The following is an 11406-nucleotide window of genomic DNA, read 5'->3' as shown; positions in this document are numbered from 1 at the left end:
TTGTTAGCTGGAGAAGCTTCAAGGAAGCTGTGACTACGGATTCAACAACGGAGGCTAAGTACATTGCAGCATCAGAAGCTGCCAAGGAAGTTGTATGGATCAGGCAATTCACGGAAGGTCTAAGAGTAGTACCTACCGCCAATGATCCCATCTCTCTCTATTGTGATAATAGTGGGACGATCTTCCAAGCCAAAGAGTCAAAGTCTAGTAATAGATCTAGACATGTACTTAGAAAATATCATGTAATTAGAGATTTCATTTAAAGAAATGAAATTGCGAATGTAAGGCTGGGACGGATGATTACATAGCTGATCCGCTCACCAAGCCTTTATCGCAGGCTAAACACAATGGACATATGGTGTCCATGGGTCTTAAACGTGTACCAAGTTAGTGTTAGATTTTGAAATAAAATAAAAGTGTTATTTTGTTCATAATCGCATTTGTCTTTTATCTTTTCTTTATATCTTGTTACATCCAAACGGGCTGTAGAGACAATTGAACCCCGTTAAAGTGAACCCGGATTAACATAGTATTCGCCCATAATCACTTATATGAGGTGACGTCTCGAAGTGACTAGAGTGTGATGCAATTGATGGCAAGTTCAAGTGCCATAGAGTCATGTGAGATGACTAGTCGATCACATAGGCAGACTGTTAGGAACACTTTGTCGGGCCTTATGACCGCTTATAGAGTTCTGGCAAATATATATAGCCTGGTCGGGGTGAGAGCTACTATAGTATTCTAATGAATCGATTCTTTTAACTAAAGACTTTGATTTATGTTACTGCAACCTTCGTAAATGGGGTCAAATGGGCATATTTTGGGTTATGATGGGTGTGGCTAGTCGAGGGGAATAGTGCGATAGGAAATGTCCACCCCTTGTCAGGGTTAAAACAATATCTCAGGGCAACTCGAGGAGTAATGAACTGGAAATGCGTGGCCACGCTCGGAAGGTATCTATGGTAGATAATTTCGGTCAATCAGTTATTCTCCAGATTGAGGAAACCACTCTCGATATGATCACTTGCAAGTACGACCCGAAAGACACCTTGCATTGAGTGGGAGATAGTAATAGGACAAGAGAATTGGTGACGCACACTTGTCGAGGACAAGTGGGAGATTGTTGGAATAAGTGTCCACCGACAATAATGCGCTCACAACTGTCGATCATGATTAAGAACACATGTTTAAATCTCATAATTAAGAATACATGTGGGAGTAATATTTTACAGTCGACTGGTCCATACATATCGGTAATGATTGGCTGACTAGAGTTTGACAGTACTATCGTGCGACGGTGGTGATCAGTTGATCCCTTTAGGTCATACCTATAGGCAAACATTCTTAATTGATTATTTAATTAATCATATGTTGATACGAGTTAATTAAAATTGCTTAAAATTGACGGACGATTTTGGAAGTAATATTTAGGTGTCCCATTGCAATTTGATTAAATGAGATACGGTCTAAGTAATCAAATTGTTTTATTACTTAGATGAAATTATTGTTTACAGAAACAATTAAAAGAGAATGAATAATTAGTTATAAATACAAGACGTTGTGATTCGATCAACCATTTTTGGTACAAGTAATTATGAATTACTAAGTTATTTTATAGATGACATATTTTACTAATGTGTTGATTTTTAATTGTTAAAAATACATTTATATAAATATGTCACAACATGTAACATGTGACATGTGACATTTGACATAGTGACAAATGACAAGAAAAAATGGACTCCTCCATTTTATGTTTGTACCGAAATTTTAGGGATGGGTTAGGGTGTTATTGTGTTAAATATTTTAGTGGAAAATACAATTATATCCTAGTCTCCTAGTCATGCATGCCTAGTCTTTTTCTTGGGAAGAATAGAGGATCATGCATTGGCTATACTCCCTTCCCCATACTCGGTTTCTCCACCCACACAAGCAAAGGGTTTGTTTTATATTTTTGATATATACACTACTCTTGTGGGAAAATACTTATTCATTCATATATTGTTCAAAAACCTTGTGAAGTTTTAGAGAGAAAATACTTCGAATAACTCCTCCTCTCCACCGAAATTGTAGAGAAACAAAAATATATTTTTGTGTCCAAATTTGATGTAAGATTAGTATTATTACTAGCTCATAATAATATTAGTCATTAAGGGTGTTCCTTGGGTATAAACTTTCGGGAGAGATTCTAATTTGAATCTTAGTTCATCCATTGTTGGAAAGCTCAAGGAACTAACAAGTAGGAGATCTTGTTGGTGCCCAATAAATCCGAAACACCAATGTAAGAATTGACGATTTCTTCTCTACTTTGTTTTATATTTGCATGCATAATATCTAGTTATTATTTTATGACTAAATAATCACATTTGTATGAAATGTATAGAAATGGAATTAATGAATCCTAACATTAATTATATATCATACATTTTTTATGCGTTAAATATGGGTGTCATGAGCGCAATTAAGGTTTACTAATTAACCCTAATGGCGACATGATAGGTGGCAAAGAGTGCTCTCTAAATTTATAGCTAAAGCTAGTATAACCTTGATGATGATTCAAGTGTTATAGCTGAAGTTAGTACAACTTTGGGTTGTTGCTCTAGTTATGACAGTTGGAGTTATCGCCTTGGAAATATGAATTCAAGGTTATAGCTGAATCTACTATAATATTGAAGTGCGAGTTAAGGTTGTAGCTGGAACTAACGTACCTTGAGATTTATGGCTCAAGGTTATGGTTGGAACTAGTATAACTTTGAGTTTCGTGTCAAGGTTATAGTTGAGGTAAGTATAACTTCAAGTTATATATATTGAAGTTATAGTCGAGGTTAGTATAACCTCACATCCAGAGTTCATATTATGACTAAGGTTACTATAACCTTGGTTGTTTATGCTTGCTTCACATGTTGTGTTGTGTTCTTGAAAAGGTTATTTAAAACCGTATTTATGATGAAATATTTGCAAATATGATTTGCATGACTCGGAATAATTACTATTGTGTTAGTAATATCCGTTATCGGATTTGCAAGTTTGAAAAGCATAATAAAATGGTAAAAGGAAAATGTTTGATTTGAACTAAATATGTTAAGTTCAATTATTTGTAATTACTCATGTTTGTCATCGTGGATTGTTTAAATAAAGGTCTAGTTCTAGTCACCTCTTTACTCGGGACGAGTAAAGGTTCGGTTTGGAGATGTTTGATGTGACTCTTAATTCCGCACATTTAGTCCCCTAATTGAACCTATCTTGCATACGAATATAGCATTTCATGGCCATTTTATCCGTCAATTCCTTCCTATTTCGCTTTCCAATTGCATTGTATATGTTTTGTAGGAAAGAAGATAATGAGGTAGAATTCTCGTCTCTCGCGCATATTCGGGAGCTTATTGACAATCTTGGATGGACTAGTATGAATAGGAGGCAAGAACTATTACCAAGGATGTAGGAATAAAGAGTATATAGAAGGATCATAGGCTAAAAATGCAAGGATGACGAGAAGGAAGCCACTACAAGAAGAAATTGCTCAGAACCAAACCAATAGTTTCTTATATGGCTCTGAATGTATGCTAGATGAAATGGCATCAAAAAATCAAGTGGTCTAGGCTTTTGAATCACTCCAATAGGAGCCCGGATAAGAAAATGACGGCCGTTTTACGATCCGAGCTCAAGTAGACAAACTGGCCGCCAATCTGCGCGTCCCGAGCTCAGGTCCGAGCGTGCCAGACTCAAAATGAGCGTGCCAGACAAAAGACGAGTGGGTTGTTAGACAGTAAAGAAGAGAAGAACTCTGCCCAGGGATCCGAGCAGATCGAGCATGATCCGGGCGTCTCAGAACACCATGATCCGAGCGTCTTGCTCCCAGGACGAGCGGATAAGGGAGCTATGATCCGAGCGTCTCCCTAGTGATCCGGGTGGATTCCTTTGCAAAATCAACCGTGCCTCAACCCAAGACGCACGGATCTCCTTAGGAGTTGATGCTTGAGCCACACATTTCGCTTAGGACTTGCAATTCTCTATTCAACACTTAGCATTGTTATTTACTAATCTACCCTTGCTTAACCTAATAATTTAGTACTATATATACTCCATTTGTAATAATCAAGAGGGGAAGTTCCTTAGCTTAGAAGAAGCTCTCATAGATTAGATTAGGAGTAGATTAGAATAGATTATCCTTTAATCTTTCCACAAATTACATATTAATCTTTCCTTAATTATTGTTCAAGCTTTATTATTGGATAATTAAAGATTATTGGGTTATTATTTGGGGATTTGAAAACTCTTCATCAATGAATCAAGTTTTCTTCTATTATTCTTTCCTTTCCAATTGTTGATCTTAAGTTTGGAATAATCTCTTTACTCTTTACTCTTTATTGTTTATTTCCTCAATCTCTTATCATGTTCATACTTGTTGTGATGATTGATACCATTAATGACATGTTTTCCATGATAATGAGTGAGTAGTCTCTTAACTAGGATTAGTGGGAAATTAGTGGAAGAAAACATGGGGTTTGATCTATGCCTAATCTAATATGTTTTCATAATTAATTTGCTTGCTTGTTGTGATTTCAACCTATGCACATGTTATGTTTGATGAAATGCTAGCCTATGAATCCTTGCATTTTTACCAATCACTTATATTTTCAATGAGGCTTGTAAGCTTATACACCAACTCGAGCCTCATTAGACCATGCATATAGTTGAATAGGAAGATTAAGTCGACTTGTAGGTGTTGTACAATCTAATCGATTCGGCTCTGGGACCCAAACCTTCTTAGGGATTGTAAGCTTATACACCAACTCGATCCCATCACAACAATAAGTGCTTGCTATATAATTGAGAACATGTTTGTATGATCAACTCTCATGAATCCCCTATGAACCCATGAAATCCTAGTATCTTTAATCAACTGTTTACATCTCTTAATTTATAGCTTGTTTTACTTTATTGCTTCTATTAGTTTAGACTCACCAACTCCAACCCAAATCAAGTGTGACACTAGCATAAATTGAGATAGATAGACTTACAACCCAAAGCACACCGTCCCGTGGTTCGACCTCGACTTAACCACTAACTAGTTGTTTGTTGAGAAATATAAAGATGTTTGATTGAGAGCCCGAACGAAACTCTCCATCACTAGAAAAGAAGCAAACCACATGACCGAGCTTGACCTTGCCTACTTGGAGTCTAAAATGAATGTCCATAGGAAATTAATGAATGATTTCAATATTCTCCAATTGTTGTTGGAGAGGTGGTTGGACATCAAAGAGGGAAAAGACAGACTGATTTTATTGTTAATGGTGGCTTGATAACATGGTTGGCCAAACACTTTAACCCGAAATTCAATGAAAAAAAAGTTTACAAGCCTGTTAAATGTGGTAATCTCCTTGATATAAATGCATTGATACACAAATTCCATTGGGTGAGACATGACAACTCCACCCCGGGATATGTATGGATAATCATGGGAGCCGACTCTATTGTCTTGCCAAGGAAAATTTGTCGCATTTCCACTCGCCGAAACAACTATCTTATCACCGTCTCCAAGCTTGCCAAGACCATCATCAACCAATAACAAATCCAATTGAAGAGTATTCCTCCATTGTTATACCACCTTATCCCTTTGCCTTTGCAGAATTCACAACAAATGACCCAGATGTTGTGGAAGACACTGATTATTTGAGCAAGTTAATAAAGCATATCCATAGAGAAGCTTACAAGGATCGGGTGAATGCCTACTACACCCAATATCCACCACTCTATCATCTTGCTAGGCAAGGACTTCTAGACCCTAAGAGTCTTTTGCCAGATTTGGTGGATAAGAAGGTGTTCTTTCCTCAAGCTTCTCAAGATGAAGAAAGGGATGTCCGAGTTGCTAGGAGTGAGGAGAATGTTTATGATGAGGATAGGAAAAGTAGTGAAGCAAGCCATGATGACAATTACCAATGTTCAAGTGAAGATGATGATGATGATGCCTCTGGATCATTGGAGGATGATGATTGAGGCGTGTCTAATATATGATGTTTTGCACCTCATTTCACACGCATTTCAGAACTCAATTAAGTAGTTTATGCTACTATTTCCATTGTTTCGTGTATTTCTTCCTTTTCGTGTGATTTTGTAGGAATGTGAAGAATATGGCAGGAAAAGAGCCAAATCCGACCCCGAGTACTTAGCATTGCATTTGACATAGAGTAGTGACTCGAGAGATGAACTTGGTACGCATTTCAAGGCCTGAAATACTTATTTACGAGAGTTTTAGAAGCGGATCGCCAGCTACAGTGGTCTATAGACTGACCTACATGGTCTATAGACCGTCAGAATGCTTCACAACATTTCAGCCTGCTTCAGATGGCTATATCTCGAGTTTTAGATCTGATAATCAAGTGATTCTAATTGTAATGAAAGCTTATCCTCTTAGCTTTCCAACGCCGTGTAGAACGCCTGATTTGACCAAGTAACGAAGAAATGGCAGCTGTTTTAAGATCGGTGCGCGCTGCAAGAATCGTCAGAATGCAATTCTGTACAGCGCATGTGGTCGATCGACCACTCCACGAGCTGATGCGCAAGTTAAAATATCGAGAATTCGAAAGCCCATTGTGATTAGGTTTAGGAATAAAGGTTACGCAGGATTATTCCTATATAACACAACCTTAGTTTTCAGAATAAGCATTCCGTTTTTATCATTAAGTTCGGAAGATACAATTCAATATCCATTAGTTTAGTTTAGCTTTCCGTCAATAAAGTTTTCTTTGCATTCGGTTTTGTCCTCTTCTATTCTCTCTACGGTATTTCTTTGTTCCTTCGTTTAATACTCGCTGCTTTAATTCGTAGTATAGAATTGCTAGTTAGGATTCCCAAAGCCGTATTATTTATTCATGTTAGTTATTTGTTTAATTATTTCAATTATGAATTCTTATGCTTTAATTCCGAATTTCATTGTTGTTATCGTTGTTAGTATGTGTAGCTAAATCACCTTTGCTAGGATGTAGGCGAGCTATTAGCGTAGATGGCATTAGAATAGGTTACCCTCGGACTAGGGCTTGGTCGACTGACTGGCTTATCTGGTCGATCGACTGAGTCGGTTGGTCGATCGACTGGGGTAGCTGGTTGATCGACCATCTTTGTGTCTGATTTGCTTCGTTTGATTCGTTAAGTGCAATATCTATCAATTAGACCTAGCGGAGACTTGTTAGATGCTTAGCTTAGACCAACCCGTAGATCGAAAGATAGGGAAGGACTTAGATTAACGATTTAAGACGGCTAAATTGCTAGATCGAAAGATAATGTAATTTAGGCATTAGGATCACTAGTCAAGAACGAAAGTTAGCATTAGTGACACCTAGGGACTAATAGCATAGACCGAGAGGGGCTATTAGTTGACTCGGACCGAGAGGACTTGTCATATCCATCACCCACGACTGTATTTCGAGACCTACCTAGACTTTTGTGCCATCGTAGCTATAGTGACCCGATCATCCTAGCTCCTTTTTATTATTTGATTCTCATCATTTATTTTTATTTCTTGTTTTTATTTACTTATTTATTTCTTTTGCCTTAGAATTAGCTAAAAATCAAAAGCCCCACAACTGTTACCCGATAGACTGAAATATAGAAACAACTATTATCTCCCTACCTCCCTGCGGATCGACCCTTACTACCGCTTGCTAGTAGTAGTTTGGAAATTATAAATATTATTTTTGATACTTACTTCGACAGGTATCAAATTTTGGCACTGTTGCCGGAGAGGCAGCGCTAGTTTTAGTTGTTTTTTTTATTTTAGTCTGTGTTTCGCCTCAAGGGAAGACTGAGTACCTTGAGGCAGTTCTTACCATTTCCTCTAGTGTTGTTTTGTTAGGTCCTACAGGTCCTATCTACAGTACTTCAGAAGGGTGCACCCATGTTCCATTCTCAGGAGCAGTAGGTGCCGTTTTGTGGGAGATACGGTGGAGCGGGACACACATCTGAGGCATGCAGGAACCCTACGGAGGAGATGTTTGCTTTTCATCAACTTCAGCTCGACAATTCATATAATTACGATCCTACTTCACTGCATCAACCATATGTGCCTCCTTATGAAGCCTCACCACCATCCACTCCGTCACAGCAAGAGTCAAATAATGAAGTTGCACAGTTGATAAGTCTAGTGCAGCTGCTTATGGTAGAGGTACAGAAAAGTAATGCGGCAAATGAGATCTCAATCATGGAGCTGAAATCTCAAATTGCTACATTAGACAAAAATGCAGCTGAGATACCGAGTCAATTCCACTCTCTGAATCAGCGTATTGAGACCGTACATGTAATGACGCTGAGGAGCGGGTCTGCTCTCGATGGATCCGAGAAAGCTGCTGAAAAAGGGAAGAAGAAAAAGGGCGTGAAAAAGACGATCAGCAGTAATCACGGTCGATCGACCACATCACCCAGTTGATCGACCAGTCCGCGAAATGACACGACTTTTCGGTACTATTGAAACCACGATCGATCGAGGAGGAAAGCGGTGATGACGAACCATTCTATCCTCCAATGCCAGATAACTTAAGGGATCACTTGTTTCTGGGTACTACAGCTCTGAAATCACCGAGGCAAGATCCAGATGCTGATGGGTCCGTTCCGATTCCAAAGTATGACCCTACGACGGGCAATGGTTCATTCCTTAGACAAACTGAAGAAGGGTCAAGTTACAACAAAGACAAAGTAGTGGATTTTCAGCCTAAGTCTACTGATGCCTGTATGAGAGACCTAGAGGAGAGGCAAAGCTACTTCGACAATGACTCCTTATCCGGAAAGACTAGTGCCAACCAAAGATGAGGTAACGTTCGATAAATTCAAAGATTTAGTGCGTAGTCTTAATGTGCAGGTACCTTTATTAGAGCTAGTTAATCAAGTACCTGCATATATGAAGTTTATGAGACAGTTGCTAGCTAAGAAAAGGTCTTTGAATGTTGTCGAGTCTGTCCAATTAATCGAGGAGTCTAGTTCATATTTAACTCACAAAGTCGCCGTAAACCGTCGACCCGGGTAGTTTCTCTGTCCCCTGTAATATTGGTACCTTCTCAATTGAGAAGGCACTATTTGATTTAGGGGCTAGTGTCGGTGTTATGTCCTTGAGTCCGGCTAAGAAATTGGGATTGACTAGATTTGCTATTACGACATGATCGTGCAAATGGTCGACCGTTCTGATTCGGCCAAGACGGGTCTTAGAGAATGTGCCTGTTCAAATTGAAAAATTCTTTTTCCCTGTTGACTTTGTTGTTTTGGATATTCCTGAAGATGTCAACACCCCAATTATTTTGAGAAGACCGTTTCTGCACACTGCTGGTGCAATAATTGATGTAGGGGAAAGAACTTTGAGATTTAAGGTAGGGAAGCACTCTATTATGTTTGCCTAGTCCCCTATGAAGAAAGACCCCATGTGGCCCATGACCTGTAATATGATTTCTGAAAATAAATCTTATTTTGTGCTTTCTGATGTGCCTGCCCCTGTGCCTATTCCTGTTATGACACCTCCGCCCCAGAATGGGAGCAAATTGGAGGAAGATTCTTCTATTTTGGACTGTTATAGGAACTGGTTTGGGAAAGGAAGAACCGCTCGCTGCTCCAACTGTGAAGGAGCCAATTGTTCAGAGAGGCGGTCTAGGATGTCTTAGCTATGGCACTGACGAGGAGCCAGATGAGGAGCCCAAGAAGAAGGAGCCAGTCAAAATTTCTGAGTCGGATTTTGAGTGTGAGGAGCTAGAAGATGATGGACATGCTTGGGAAGATGCTAGAGATGATTCGTTGAGTATTCCAGGCGGAGTAGAGTGGAGTCTAGCTTCTGAGATGAGCACTGCGAAAGCTACTTCATGTAGACAGAAGCCTTGGTCGGAGATTTTCCGCAGTTTCCGTTAATTCGTTTCTTAGACCTTTTTAAGACAATTTATTGCTTCTAGACTATTTATCGTTTTTCGTATGTGCGAAACTTCGCTTAGATTGGTTTGCTTAGGATTTTTATAAACTTTAGACTGTTACTTTGGGTTTTGCGCAATTTTGGGCGCATTATTATGTGTATTTGCAGGTTTATAGACCTTGTTAGCTCAATTTATTGAGCTAATTCGAAGAAATCAGGAAGTTACATCAGCTATTTCAGTCGATTGACTGGCCATCTTAGTCGATCGACTGAGTGCTACAGTTCCAGGAGCTTCTGTTTCCGTCATCTTGGTCGATCGACTGGGTAAGGTGGTCGATCGACCGTCCGTCATTCTTGTGCACTGTTTTGATCATTCCCCTGCTGTGTTTGGTCGATTTGCGGAGTTGAGGGAATCTTTTCTCCACTTTATTCTCCGATTAATTTCTGTTTTCTTCCATTTCCTTATTGTGCACATAATTTTGCGTTTCATAAATTGCTTTCTCGGAAATTATGCGCGGCACTTTTATTTGTCTTATCAGGTACTTATTGGTAGCACTGCTGGCTACTGAAACCTCCTAGCTCACGCTGGTTTGGGGAGGTTTCCTTTTGCTGCGTTTAAAGTCTTGTGAGTTTCCGAGTTCTTACTTCATGTTTTGTTTAGTTAATTTCACACAAATTCCCGTTTTTCTTTTTATTTCATTACATGATTTTGCACAATGGGGACATTGTGCGATTTGGTTTGGGGAAGGGTTTTGCGTTGCATTTCATTTGCTTGCATTCACGTTTACATTTTTTCTTGCATTGTTGTTTATTTTCTCTTATATATACAGAAAATTCAAAAAAATTAAAAATTTCAACAAAATTCAAAAAAATGCACGTTTATTTTAGCATATAGGTCGAGTCGGAACGGTAGTATTTCAATGATGACATTGCATTTGCAGCTGTTTACGCCTAAGCCTTGCTAATTAACATGTTATTAGTAGAATCATATATGCATAGTCTACGAGTTTACGTTAAATTTCTTGCTGAACTTGAGGCTTGAGTTAGATTTTTGGCAAACTACTTATATTTTCTGAGATTTAGAGCCTATAACTGGTGACATTTATGACCAGTTTATCTAGGAATGTGAGTAGTACTCCTTATGAGACATGTTACATCAATATGCATAAATATGAACTTAATCTGCTTAATACCCGTATGCATTCGGTTTGTGGTTTGTTGACCCATGTGGTAGAGGTCCCCTTTTCTCATTTTACCCATAAGCCTTACATCGCCAAATTTGCCTTTTCGTCCCATAAGCTACATACCATTATTTAGCCTACCCTATCCAAGCTAGTATTGGTAGTTGTGGGAATGTGTTTATTACATCTTGGTTATATTGCTATGCATGAGAAGGTTGGTGGAGTGTTGAAAGGAGGAAAGAAAGGAAGAGAAAATAGAATTGAAAAAAAGAAAGAAAAAAAAAAGAAAAAAATGAAAAGAAGGAAGAAAAGAAAAGAAAAGAAAAAAAAAATCAAAATCGCATA

This window comes from Silene latifolia, chromosome Y (assembly GCF_048544455.1).
Source record: "Silene latifolia isolate original U9 population chromosome Y, ASM4854445v1, whole genome shotgun sequence".
Taxonomy (NCBI): Eukaryota; Viridiplantae; Streptophyta; class Magnoliopsida; order Caryophyllales; family Caryophyllaceae; genus Silene; species Silene latifolia.
This window is presented reverse-complemented; position numbering follows the sequence as displayed.